Raw genomic sequence first — 14,574 nt, forward strand, 5'->3', positions numbered from 1 at the left:
ATGGATGGGAAGGGTTACAATGCGAGGTAAATATCAACGAATGTATATCAGGCCCTTGCAAAAACAATGGTTCATGCGTTGATAAGATAAACGGTTATAGTTGTTCATGTTCAGAGCACTGGGAAGGAGATTCTTGTCAAAAAGATGTTGATGAATGCAAGTACTCGCCATGTGGATTGTATGGGACGTGTGTGAATAGTGAAGGTAACTTTTCGTGTTTATGTGAAACTTCGTGGGCTGGTCGACACTGTGAAAGTCATATCAAATCATGTTCTTATAATCCATGTAAAAACAACGCTACTTGCATTGACCTAGAGGAAACATATTACTGTAATTGTGACAATAGATTTAAAGGTCGACATTGCGATCTTGATATTGATAAGTGTTTATTGTCTCCCTGTAAAAATAGTGGCACTTGCTTTAATACTCATGGGTCATACTTCTGCAAATGCTCTGAGCAATCGACTGGTTTTCATGGCAAACTTGACGTCAATGAATGCACCAGGGACCCGTGTCCTCAAAATACAGTATGCGTTAACAAATAAAATGGCTTTCTCTCACTACTGTAATGAAAAAACCCTGAGACTATCAAAAAACCATGAGGCACTGAAAATACCTGAGAGACCCGAGGACGGCACTGAGAATACGGATGAAACCCTGAGAGACCCTGAGGTTTGCACTGAGGGTACTGAGGAAACCCTGAGAGACCCTGAGGTCGGCACTGAGGGTACTGAGGAAGCCCTGAGAGACCCTGAGGTCGGCACTGAGTGTACTGAGGAAGCCCTGAGAGACCCTGAGGTCGGCACTGAGGGTACTGAGGAAGCCCTGAGAGACCCTGAGGTCGGCGCTGAGGGTACTGAGGACACCCTGAGAGACCTTGAGAAAATTTAAAAAATCCTTCATTATCCAACAATTGGCGTAGTCATATTCAAATATAAATATAAAAATGAATAACATTGCATTCATTTGGTATAAATTTATTTTACAGATGTAATTGCATATGATCAGACTTTCGCATTTAAACAGCATTTTTAATTGATTGTAAAGGGAAACTAGATGCTGTCATTAGACAGTAATACCCGCACCATGTGTTTGCCCCTAAATAACACTGTTTTATACCAGTTTAATTAAAAATGAAGGCTACATGCAAACTCCGGTAATACATTTAAAAATTATAATTTTCATAACTGAAGGATGAGATCCCTGCCCATATGATAATACACATCGTGACATGAGCAGCACTTTATGTGCAATTTGGGGTAGAACTGTTTGCAGTGAATTTTCAGTTAATCAATAATCTTAACATTTTATGTCATAGGAAGTATAATGGTCTATATAATTATTACAAACAAAATTAAAAATTAAATTATGCCCCCTCCCCGTGGCGGTTGCCGGTTTTAGATTTGCTTCTGTGTGCCTACATGAACATCATCGTGTGCACAGATTTAGAGAAGGGGTGGGAGTGAGGGGTCCAGACCCCCCCTCCCCATGAAAATTCGTAAATTACCAAAAATACACCTTGGACCCCAATACTCTTACAGACATGTAAACGCTCTAACCCATTGCGCTTCAATGTTAGGTAACATTATTTGGGGGGTAAATATTTAATCAATAGTCAACATACTTTATTGTTTATCTCAATAGGAAGTATACATGTACATCACAATATGCAGGTGTCCTGCACCACCTTAAAGCTGTTATTTACTAAATAAAATAGTGCAAGTGGATTTGAAGAATAGGTCATAAAAATACATGCATGTTACAAATGACTGATCTTTGTCTGAAGTTACGTACACAACACAGGTTTGCATGTCTCATTAGCGGGTACTAGTTTTACCCAGCTCTTCGATTAGATGGGTTCACGTGTATACATACATGGGTGTTGCTAAAACGCGGAACGGAAAACGGAACGGAAGGAAAACGGAAAATCTTATCTAATGTTATTTACCTCATAGATTTGTTAAGTATGCTAAAACGATATACTTTATGTACCTTTTTAATTTTTTTTGAAAGATTAGCAATATTAGATTATTTATTCAAGAATATTTATTTCCTCAAAATTAACAGTACATGCATTGACCACTATATTCTGTCCCAAAATATCCTCGATTCACTTTTTGCTGTATATTTATATATACCTCAGGGTTCAAGCGATTCTCTTTTAGAAGCATTAAACATTCTCATTATTCTTTCTTTAAAACGTCCTATCTAGCTTTTCAGCTGGTATAAATACACGGCTAAAAATAAAGAAGTCTACGGGGTTTTGCATTTTAACAGACCCGGATGATGGTGTTGAAAAATTGTGCAAGGTCTTCTGAGTGACTTCCAAATGGAGAAAAGATGTCAACATTTTCCATTATAAATCGTCCAAATGTGCTGCATGAATATTTTGGGATCGACAGACTATAGTCCCAATATATAATCGGAAAATCAAACCAGGCAACGTCTAGAGCTCTCTATTCGGATCATATGTATATAGCTGCTGGAATAAACAACTGCATGCTTTGTAAAGCAAACGTAAACAAAATTGCATTGCTAAAAATACTAGTTTCACAAATTACTAGTTTCACAAATTACCGGGTATTTTAATGTTTACTGTATTTTAATTTTTTAATGTCGTCAGTCCTACAGTTTTTTTCTTCCATCTCAATGATACTGTATCGTCTGTATGACAAAAGATCGTCTAGAACACCGAAAATTCAATTTTGATGTAAGTATATACATGTGCATCATGTTTGAAAATAATATAAAAATACTCAAAACACGCATAAAACGCTTTCACTAACTGCGTACGTTACGCTAATATGCCAGCAATACCATATAAGAGAAATAAGTAAAAAGTTATAGCTAATTTGCTCGTTTAATCATGTTAATGTTTCACAATTCGTATACATTTGATTTTTCCGTTTCGTACTCAACTAAAGCCGAATGAATACAATGCTATAATTGATAGACATTCATATGAATATTAATAAGATAGCAACATGTTGATAATCATTCATTAGATATAAATAAAAGATACAAAGTAAATCGTTTCTGGCCAGTCTATACCCTTTTTAAGGGATAAACGTGATGATATTTTCCATTCCGTTCCGTTTTCCGTTCCGCGTTTTAGCAACACCCATACATACATGTCTGTGTTTTCCGAATGCAGAAAAGGATCACAGGGGCTTGGTTGTTGGATAATTAAGTTCTTAATTATTTGTTCCCGAAGAAAAAATTGATTAAGATTGGTAATCTTAGATGTATTTCTGTGTATTGCATTAAATAAATTCACTGAAACCCCCCGTTTCAGTCATGTTAAAAAAGTGTATTCAATGTACTTTAAAAAAGTACTTTTTTTAATGTACATTGAATACACTTTTATAACATGACTGAAACGGGGGGGGGGGGGGTTGGGGGGGGGTTTCAGTGAACTTATTTATTGCAATACACAGAAATACATATAAGATTACCAATTTTAATCAATTTTTTCTTCGGGATCAAATAATTAGGAAATTCACTATCCAACAACCAAGCCCCTGTGAAAAGGATTACGGTAGTTAAGATCAGCTAAAGGAATTCATTATTGTGTTTTAATTGGATTATCATTATGATGTTGACCAATTTAGGTAAGCATAATACATGTAGTAGCAGTAGCACAATATAATAAGATGCCAGCATGGGATTCCTGCCAGCATACATACACATGTATATAAGTTCTACTTTCACTTTCTAAATGTAATCTCCCTTTGACAGCATACTGTATCATCATCTTTTAATATTTAAATAAGCTTATCATCGTTACCTATCCTATCGCATTTGTAAAGTTTCTGTCATTTTAGTTGCAAAAGTTATTTTTTTCATTTGTCAGACTGCATGCACTGTTGAGTTGACCCCATATTGACCCTGTATAAACAATTTCTTATTAAATTTGTGTATTTCATATGTAAGTAAGTGAAGACACTTATATTTTTTATATGAGTAATAATAGGAAGGAAGGAGTATTTCTTTCTTAATGTATTTTAATGCATCAAATACAATGTAGGTCATGACCTTATGGGACTGTTCTGACCCCACAAAACAGGAAAATACAAAATATCTTCTAAAGTCATTATGATGCATCAACTGGTGTAAAGTACATTAATGACCCCCAGGTGTTGTCTTTAACCCCCCCCCCCCCCGCCTTTATGAAATGGGATATGATACACTGTATATTTTGTTAACTTCTGAGATCTGAGATCCTCATCCCTAAACCGTTTAATTTATTTTTGCTCTTTGTGTCATTGCGCGTAAAATTGTATTGTAAGATTATGCCCCCTTGGAGACACCCTGACATTTTAGAACTAGAAATAATAATGTATTTTATCTTATTCATATGTTATACAGTAGTGTTTGATCCATGTGGGTAATTCCTAGCCTAATGATGTCACTGCTTTGTTTAGGAGACTTTACAATTGCCCCAAATAGGTGAATACACATGGCAGTGATGCATATAACATTTTGTTTATAAATCTTAAAAATTGAATTAAGCAATTTCCAAAATGTTAATGTGAATCACGAGAGAAAAAGCAATCAAGAAATGATTTAAAATTTGCTACTGTACACATGTAAAAATGTATTAAGAAGACTGAATCTTTATAAGCAGGTTAGATTGGGGGGGGGATGAATGTGGAGTATAAACATTTATAATTTGAATCATTTATTGCTATTAATTAATTTTAACTTGTCAATGAATACTACTTATTGATCCCAAGGTAGAAATATGACCTCTGATCGTATCTCAATAGATCATTTGTCAATTATGCAAGGTGTAATGTAATTTTTTTTAAGAATAACATTTTTTACCAGTTTATAAAAGTTTTTAAACACCCAAATTATATTTTGATGATTTTAATAGATTATTCGACAAGGAAAGGGGGGGGGAGAGAGAGAACAGTTTATATTTGAGTTTGTTTTGGAGTGGGGGTTCCAAGTCATATATTTGACAATTTTTTAATGTAATTTAAAATAAGACTAAGCCATACTACAGTCATGAACATGAATAGTATAGAACAAAACACAAACTAATACATGTACATGTATATATACATAGGAAGTATTACAAAACAGATGATTGATCTATATCTGGGTTCTTAAATTGAATCATATATCATGTACATATTATATTATTGTTTCTTTGTTCAAGGCATTTAAGATGGTATGTAGGCCATGATCCCAAGTGCTCTTCCTGAAATTATCAAATATCATAAAAACCATTGAGATCCCCACCTTAATCCAAAGATATTATTCCTCCTTAGGTCATGCAGGCGCATCAGATCATTATGGCATGTAAGTCATGACCCTAAGGGGTCATCCTGACCCCCTTAGAATCAGAAATTGTCAATTATCTTTAAATTATTGATGTTTGATGATCCTATCTCTATTTAATCTTTATTAATTATTAAGTCTCCTGAATGAAGTTTGGAGACTTATTGTTTTTGTACGGTTCTTAATACATGTATATATTCTTCATCTTCTTTTTCTTCTTTCCCGCTCTGAACTTGTTTCTCAGAGATGGCTGAACATAATTGTACAAAACTCTAGGATATGATAGGCCTACAAATCTAGTTGTGCACCCTGGTTTGATTTTTCTCATTTTGGGTTAGACAACCACTTTTCGGGGGAGGGGGGGGGGAGGGGGGTGTCAAAAGGGTGTGGGGTCTAACATTGAACCTTGTAGAAAGAATCATAGACTCTATTGTAAATGGTAACTTGAAAACGGACAAAGATAATAATATAGGGTTTTCATAATCATATATTGGCTGTTACTGGCAATATATAGGGTTTATTAGATCTGACCCCTGGGGTCATCCCCACCCCCCAGGAATTTGAAATTACCATATATCTCAGAAACTGTTATAATCATGACCCCTAAACCATATATATTCATGTTTCTGATGTCAAGGGGCATCAAATGTTATGTAGGTCATGGGCCCTGTGGGTGGTCCTGACGCCCTCAAACAGCAAGTCCCTTAATATCTTCAAAACACTTGAGATCCCCACCCTTAAACCATATATATTCTTGTACCTTGTGTCAAGGGGCATCAAACGGTATGTAGGTCATGTGCCCCGGGGGTTGTCATGACCCCCCTTGAACAGGAAGTGCACGAATATCTCGAAAACGGTTGAGATCCCCACCCCTTAACCATATATATTCTTGATCCTTAAAGGGCATCAAAAGGTATGTACCGGTAGGTAATGGGCCTCAGGGTTAAATTTAATTTTTCAAAACCGTAATGCACATCTATGGAACAGTTCCTTTCATATCCCAAGATATGATGTGTCTATCCATTAAATCATAAAAGGAGTTCTAGGATCTATGTTTTTTTTTAAGTGATAAACGTCAATTTTCTGCTACATTTTGACTCCCTGGATGAAATTTAAATTTTGAAAACCTTACTGCACATCTATAGAACAGTCCCTATCATATCCCAAGATATGATTGTCTATCCATTAAATCATAAGAGGAGCTCTTGGATCAATGTTTGATTTTTTAGTGATAAACGTCAATTTTCTGCTACTATTTGACTCCCAGGATGAAATTTAACTTTTTAAAACCTTATTGCACATCTATAGGACAGCCCCAATTATATCCCATGAGATGATGTAGCTACTCCAAAAGTTGTAAGAGGAGTTCTGGGAACCATATTTTTTTTGCCAAAAAACGTCATTTTTTGTTGCCCACTGATCCCCTTAATTAAAAAAAAAATTCTGGAACCTGATCATGCCTCAATATGACACCCCCAATCATATTCTAGAAGATCACTGCTTAAAAAAATGACGTTTTTTAAACCAGTTTTTTTGTAAAAAAAACGTCATTTTTTAGCCATTAAATGACCCCCAGGACAAAATTGAAAATTCCGAAACCTTATTGTGCATCTATAGGATACCCTAAAACATATTCCAAAAGATGATTTGTCTACTTTTGAAAATGTAGGAGGAGTTCGAGGAAGAAGGTTTTTTGTGAAAAAACGTCATTTTTTACCAATTATTTGACCCCCAGGACTAACAGAGAATTTTTGAAACTTTTTTACAAAACAACATGATACCCCAAATCAAACTCCAAGAGTTCAGTTTGCTGGTTCATAAGATGTAAGAGCAGTTTGAGAAAGTAAAACGTGACAGACGGACGGACGGACGGACGGACGGACGGAACAGGGTAACAACAATATACCCGAACTTTCTTTCGAAAGTGCGGGTATAAATACAGAAACACAAAGGATAAGTATGTATTATGTACTTATTATATGTACATTGTATACTGGTTTAACATGCGAAAAGCGAGGGACTCCATGTTTTAATTAATTCATTATTTAAAAATTAAAAAAACCCGCTAAATTACATTTAAAGTATTCTTCCGAAATGAAATAGTTGGTTAAACAACTCCATGTACTCTCTCTCTCTCTCTCTCTCTCTCTCTCTCTCTCTCTCTCTCTCTCTCTCTCTCTCTCTCTCTCTCTCTCTCTCTCTCTCGTAGGTAAGTTAAAACGAAATAGAACTTCATTTACAAACCCGAATACTTATGGAATAAACTGATTTTGATCGCTATTATAATACATATTTCCTAAATCCCAATTTTGAGCGAACACTTTATAAATGTAGTCCTTGTTCAATAATCATATTCTTTACTATGATTTGATTTCCATGCAGACCCGGGCGAAATCACTTTTTATAGTTTAACGGTGTAATTCCGGTGAACCGTAATTCCCCGTCGTTTGCCGCTGTTTATTTTGATACTACAAGACATATACACAGGTGGCCAATATTCACACCTCTCTGCGGTCACTCTGTCGCGTGTATAGTCTGAGCCTTGTCTGTTATTTCCGAGGTTTTGTGAACCGAATTTGACTTGAAATGAAGATTATTTAGGATGTGTCTAATTTTTTTCTTTATTTAATGTTACCTTGAATTACTGGCACTTATTTGTATTGATGGTACTATAAGAAAAAAAAACAAAATCATTGCACTTCAGATTTGTTTTCGTTTGATGACACACACATTTCATTAGAGGAGTTGTTTTTTTTCATGTATAAACATCAATTTTGATTCAACTTGATTCAACTTATCAGTTTCTGTTGTGCATTGTAAACATTCAAAATTTGATATCTGTGATTCCCGTGCTATGTTAAAATTGAATTATTTAACTGGTCTTTTAATGAAAATTATTAATACAAGACAGACAGACCTCGGAATTTCCCTTCCACTGCCTCGGCATTTCCGGTAACAAGAAATATCAAAATTCAATCGGGAGGAAAATATTTCTAAATTTGGAAAGTTAAACATTTTGAAATTGAATTTCTACTTGCATCGTTTTTGAAAAGACTGGGGGGGGGGGGGGGGGGGGGCAACCTTATCAAATACATCTTGACAATATGGAGAATAATGCAACTTTTCAAAATCGTGAAAATTATATTTATTGCTATGTATGGGAGGGGGCGTATTTATAGCAGATTTTCCTTCTTAATTTCTTTCATTTTACTTCAATTTCTTACGTGCTCCTAAAAAGAGGAGGGGACTCCATATGCATGTTGATTCATCTGTAATCCAAGTTTAATGTTTGTTGAGAGAAAAATCGATGCTACCTGCCTGGGATGAACGTGTTTAAGCCTGTAAATGAATGAGTACAGTAATAGAAAAAATTATGCTCAAATTTGTAGCCTTTATTAGTAATTAAGGTTGAAAGAACAAGCCGAAAACTTAGTGTGTAGAACGAAGCAGTGTTTAAAACTTACTACTATGGAGATTTTCTTTGACATTACATTTCACAAACATCTTTCTTAGACTGAAATTGACACATGTACAATCCTGCAGTAGGTAGTTAAGATCATCTGTAAAATTCAGTTTTGTTGTTTGTGCTGTGATATAGACGAGGCAGAAAGTTGTTGACTTTGACTACGTGTCAAACTAATGACCGGTTAACTTTACAACATCAAAATACCGAACACGGTTATAAGTGTAGTTTTTTTTTATTTAAAAGTTGGTTTAACTTTGTAAATTAAGAGAAATCTCAAACTGATATCAAATTTCAATTTTCAAAATAGAGATACTGATTTACACAAAAACTATACAATATTAAGTAACCCCATCGCTTAGCTAGATAATCCTAATTTCTCAAACACATTTTATCAAATAAACTTCATTAAATGTGTGCATGTATCTATCTTTATAGATACATGTGTATCATTAAATGCATATAAATGAAATTAACTACATCTTATTTTAAAATTGTGATATATTTCAAACATTGTCTCGGGCACCTGTTACATGCACTACATGAAACAATCTGTTGTGTTAAAACTTTGATATTGTTTGCTATTTAAAGTTTTTCTTTTACAAGAACTGTTTACTATAGCATTGAATGATTTATTTTTGACGTCGTCGTGTCAATAACTGCTGTCAGGTGAGCAGACAAATTGAATAACGCGCGTTAGCGCGTTATGATAATTTGTCTGCTCACCTGACGGCAGTTATTGGCACGACGACGTCAAAAATAAATCATTTAATGTTTATATTTACATTCCCTTACTTAAGAAATCAATTGTTTACTGAAATAAATCGATATAAAGTGAAGACCACGGAGGGAGTAAATTAGTAACAGCAAGAACAGCTGATTTGTAATACCGGTTTAAACTGGTTTTCACAGAGACCGTTGAGATGAGATCGACGAGCATGAAAATATAATCCATGAAAAATAACTATCGAAATGTTGCTTTTAACAATAAAGTCAACTGTTTTGTTGAATAATTATAAAACATGGTGTTTTGACAACATTTATGAAATACATTTTTTAACCGATTACATAGAAATCACTGTTTGAGAACTACTTATGTAAATTACATGTAAATTCATACGCAGTGAATAGGTGTTGCATTTAGAGGCATTTAAACATCACGGAATTTAATGGAAAAACACAGTAGAATGTAAATATATATTAATATACACAACTGACTTTTGCTGTTGAATCAATTCGCGACAATTTCACAGCTGTAATATATTTCCAACATTGCCTCGGGCACCTGTTCTTTACATGCAGTAAACTGGCGTGTGTATATCTTGTATATTCTGTGTTAGTGCCAGTGGTTTTTTCTGATCATGGGCAAACAATAGAATTGACAATTGATATACACAACGGGGGTTTAAGTAGAAGGTAATATGCAGTGTTTAAGAAAAACGGTACAGTGGAAGTTCTATTTTAATCAGATGTCCAATTGAAATAAATGTCATTATTTAAATTATTTTTTATGCATGCTTATTGTAAAATAAAAGAAGTCCTTTTTGAAAATAAAGCCTTAATATAATCAGACAATATAACATGGCTCATACCCGAACATTATTTCTTTTTCTTAGAGTTGCTAAAAAGAAATTTCGACAAAATAAAAATATAAATACAATGTTATCATTATAAAAGTTAATTATATTAGCTTTTATAACTTTATTTTAATCGAATAATTTGGATAGTTTTTTCTATTAAAGTGACCTCAAGGTCTCTCAGGGCTTCCTCAGTACCCTCAGTGTCGGACCTCAGGGTCTCTCAGGGTTTCCTCAGTATTCTCAGTGCCGACCTCAGAGTCTCTCAGGGTTTTCTCAGTGCCACTCAGGGTTTCCTCAGGGTTTTTTCATTACAGTAGTGTCTGTCAAGACTGTAGCACATTTGTGTGTGCAAATGAAGGTCAGTGCATTGATACGATAGATGGACCAACATGTAATTGTTCAAAAAGCTGGATTGGTTCTACATGCAAGCAAAGAAACTTTTGCTCAAATAATTCATGTGGTCCTCTAGAAATTTGCATCAACAAACCCACAGCATATGCTTGTGAGTATCACCCTTGTATAAGCTCACCGTGTCAAAACAATGGTCAATGCATTGAGTCTGGCTTTAGTTACTTTTGCAATTGTTCTATGGGATGGATAGGGAAAAACTGTGAAAAAAGAGGCTATTTTTTGTTTGATACCTGTTTTAATAATGGTACATGCTTTAATACGAATACATCCTTCAAATGTTTTTGTTCTAATAAATGGTATTGTACAACGTGTGATAAATATGACTTTCGTAGTTCAAACCCATGTCAACATGGAGGGGTCTGTCAAACTGCTGGAAGTAACTATAAATGTGATTGTCTATATTGATGGACAGGTTCGAATTGTGAAACAAGTGATTATTGCAATAGTTTGATGTGTTTAAACAATGGCATCTGTGTCAATTCGAACACGTCCTATTCTTGTATTTGCCCACCTCAATGGTTAGAAAGAAATTGTATGATTATTGCTTCACTAATCCGTGCAACGATAAAGGTGTATGTGTTAACAACAATACAGGATATGTATGTTTTTGCAATCAAGGTTTCATGGGAAACTCTTGTAGCATAACTGATCATTGTGTATCTAATCTATGCCAAAATAACGGATCATGTGCTTCAGAATCAGATGGATATATTTGCCACTGCCATGCAGGATATGATGGGAAAAACTATGAACTCGACATGGATGAATGTGCTTTTAATTTATGCCCAACAAGATCGGTATGCTATAATAATGCTGGTGGATTTACATGTGTTTGGGAAGATAACCGTCGCAAAAGAAGCTTACTAAATTGTGTGTACTTATGTTTGCATTTATCTATTAATCACCTCTTTCGTGAAACAATATTCATGACTTCTCAATGTAAATTACAAATAAAAAATGAAGAAAATGCAAGTAGTTTATTATTTCATGCATTGTAAAGATGGTTTTGTATATTTTAGGAAAATTGGTTTACACTATCAAACTTACATTTACGTCTGATGGAATGAAAGCAGTATTGACTATGGGCCTGTTAAAACAAAAATTGAATGGTTGTAAAGGCAACAGAAAACTTGAGTTACATTCACTGCGTTTAACAGTTGTGACATGGTAAGGACACACATTACTTGGTTTACATTCATTTTGAATTCCGTTGTTGTGATACTAGATATATTTCTCTTAACGTTTTGATGAATTTGATTTTTTTTTTGCAGATAACACGCCATTTACCTAAAATACAACGCATTGTGCCAGCTTTAAGTTTTTGGGTTTTTTTTTCTCAATTTAATTATTTGTCATACAATTGTATATAATATGTTATAATTTCCTTTATAAATGGAATAGTCGCCCATTTATTTTCATCCCTTTTAACCTTTACCAACTTGTTTTCATTTGGTGAATCCAAAACTTAACGAATCTTAAAGTCCCATATTATCTTTCTTTAAACATAATTATGTCTTGACGAATTAAAGATTGAGCAAAAGTGTTTATAAGTGTAGAAAGGGAAAAATTACACTGGACGAAATATCCCTCAAAACGATAGTCAAGATATTCTTTGATTGTGCATTTTTTCTACACTCGAATGATTATTTTGTGTGATTTTGAATCAAGCAGCACACATATCTACCTTCAAGATTCTAAAGGAAAGTTTGTCCATTTGAAAACAATGCTACAAATAACAAAAAAATATGTAATAATTACTAATAAATGATCATTTTGTTAAGAGTAAAGATATCATCTATACATGGTACTTTATTTTATATTTCGTATAAGATACGGGATATTTGCACTCTTGATATAAACAGAGGCGCCCGTATTAAATTTTTTTTTGCTCTTTTATTATCCTTTTTCATCCTTTATCATACACAAGATGATGATCTTTCATTCAATAAACTGAAGTCTGAAATTGTGACTGAATGGCATAACTATGCCAATCAGATGATAGAGTTCCATCCTGGGATACCCTTTATTAAAACTTTCCGAAAACCTTTGTACGTTTTAATCGAAGTACCTTGGACCTTTGCCTAATTTTCTATGTATATATAAGTGTATGGAGTCAAATATTTTAAATGATAATAACAAACCGTGAACCATCTCAAAAATCCATAAAACGGAAAACAAATTCAAAGCAGAGCAAAACGGACCTCCAAATAGATAGAGTTTGGATCAGGCGCCCAGGAGAAGTGAGCATCCTCTGCTGACCGGTCACACCCGCTGTGTGCTGTTTGTCGTAATGGGAAAAAATCGGAAAAGTCCGTAGACAATTAGGGGATTAATTAATTATGGTCTAACAATTAGTATGAAAATCGTCAGTCAGCATGCGACCCAGTGGAATATTGTATTTGCTGACAAGGTCGTTGTATCGACCATATAACTTACGAAAAGATGATTTCAAGCGAGACTGTTTTATCAACTTGTTTGTCAGTAGCTTGCTTCGTTTAAGAAACTGTTCATACGGAAAGCTCGCCCTTGCGTATCAAATCAACTGATAGGCAAAAACAACATATGCAGGTGATGAAGGTATATTGCTACATAAGTAACTTTTAACTTGTGTGGAGTATTTCTCAGGTAGTGAAGTTTGTTAAAATAATGGGGACCGGGGGCAGTGTGGGGCTACAATGATGGATGAATATTACATAGGTATAAAATGAGAAATCTTTAACAATATTCTTAAAAACTATTGGGTCAGGAAAGCTGTAACTTGTATGGAGCATCCTCAGGTAGTGTAGATTCAAGTTTGTTCTTATCATGGTCCCTGGGGGTAGGGATGGGGCCACACTGGGGAAATGAATTTTTATATAGGAATATAAAGAGAAAATCGTAAAAAATATTTTTGAATTGTATTCAGTCCAAAAAGCAGTAATTTGTTTAAAAACACAGGTTGTGCAGATTAAAGTTGGATAAAACCATTATTCCCTAGAGAAAAGTGGTTTATAAAGCGAGGGAGGGGGTTTATGTAGGAAAAGGGAAAATCTTCTTACAGGTACAACAACAAAAGGGGCTTGGTATTTACCATAAAAATGTGAATAAAATTGTCAGATTTATTTTTAATTTTAAGAACAAAATCTTCTGTACTTAGTTGTCAAGATATTTTGTTTTTGATACTGTAATGCTAATTTGATCAGAGTCAAGGCTACTGTTGCTCATATGAGCGATGTGGCCTTTGGACCTCTTGTTAAACTAGGTGCACCAATTCATCTATTGGATTCTTTTACATATTAGTGACAAAAAAGAAGGAAAAAAACAATGTGTTAAGAAGGTTTGATGGTCAACAAATTAACCACCAATTTTTTCTTAAATTTTCAGATATGATTTGTTTTGCTAAAATCTATCATTAGGTAAAAAACAATTTAAAATAAATTAGTTTTTTTTTCAAATTTCAACATTTGCTTTATCTTTGTACAGAGCTTTTCTTCTTAAGAGATTAAAAACGTCTAAAAATGGACACGACCACCCAGTCCTCTTAACCACAGAAACTGACGAAATGTTATCGATTGGATATATGATTAAATTTTAAATCCTCAGAATATCTAAACGATCTTAAACATCACAATTCAGAAGCTGCATATCCTGTGCAAAGAAAAGCATACCAATTGCAGACCAATTTTTGATAAAAAGATATGATTAAAGTAACTAATGAAATTGAACCATCATCCATTTGTTATGTGATGATAAATTGATGAAAAACTATTTCATAATACAGAAGAACATTTTAAACATGCACAGATGTATGGTGTGTCATGACATCAATCATTAGATTGGTTAGGTTTCTAT

General features: G+C 34.1%; 1 pseudogene; it reads left to right on the forward strand.

Moving 5' to 3' along the window:
• Positions 1-11,914, forward strand: LOC128160766 (fibropellin-1-like; annotated as a pseudogene).
• The last annotated feature ends 2,660 nt before the right edge of the window (positions 11,915-14,574 follow it).

The sequence above is a fragment of the Crassostrea angulata genome, chromosome 8 (assembly GCF_025612915.1).
Source record: "Crassostrea angulata isolate pt1a10 chromosome 8, ASM2561291v2, whole genome shotgun sequence".
Lineage (NCBI taxonomy): Eukaryota > Metazoa > Mollusca > Bivalvia > Ostreida > Ostreidae > Magallana > Magallana angulata.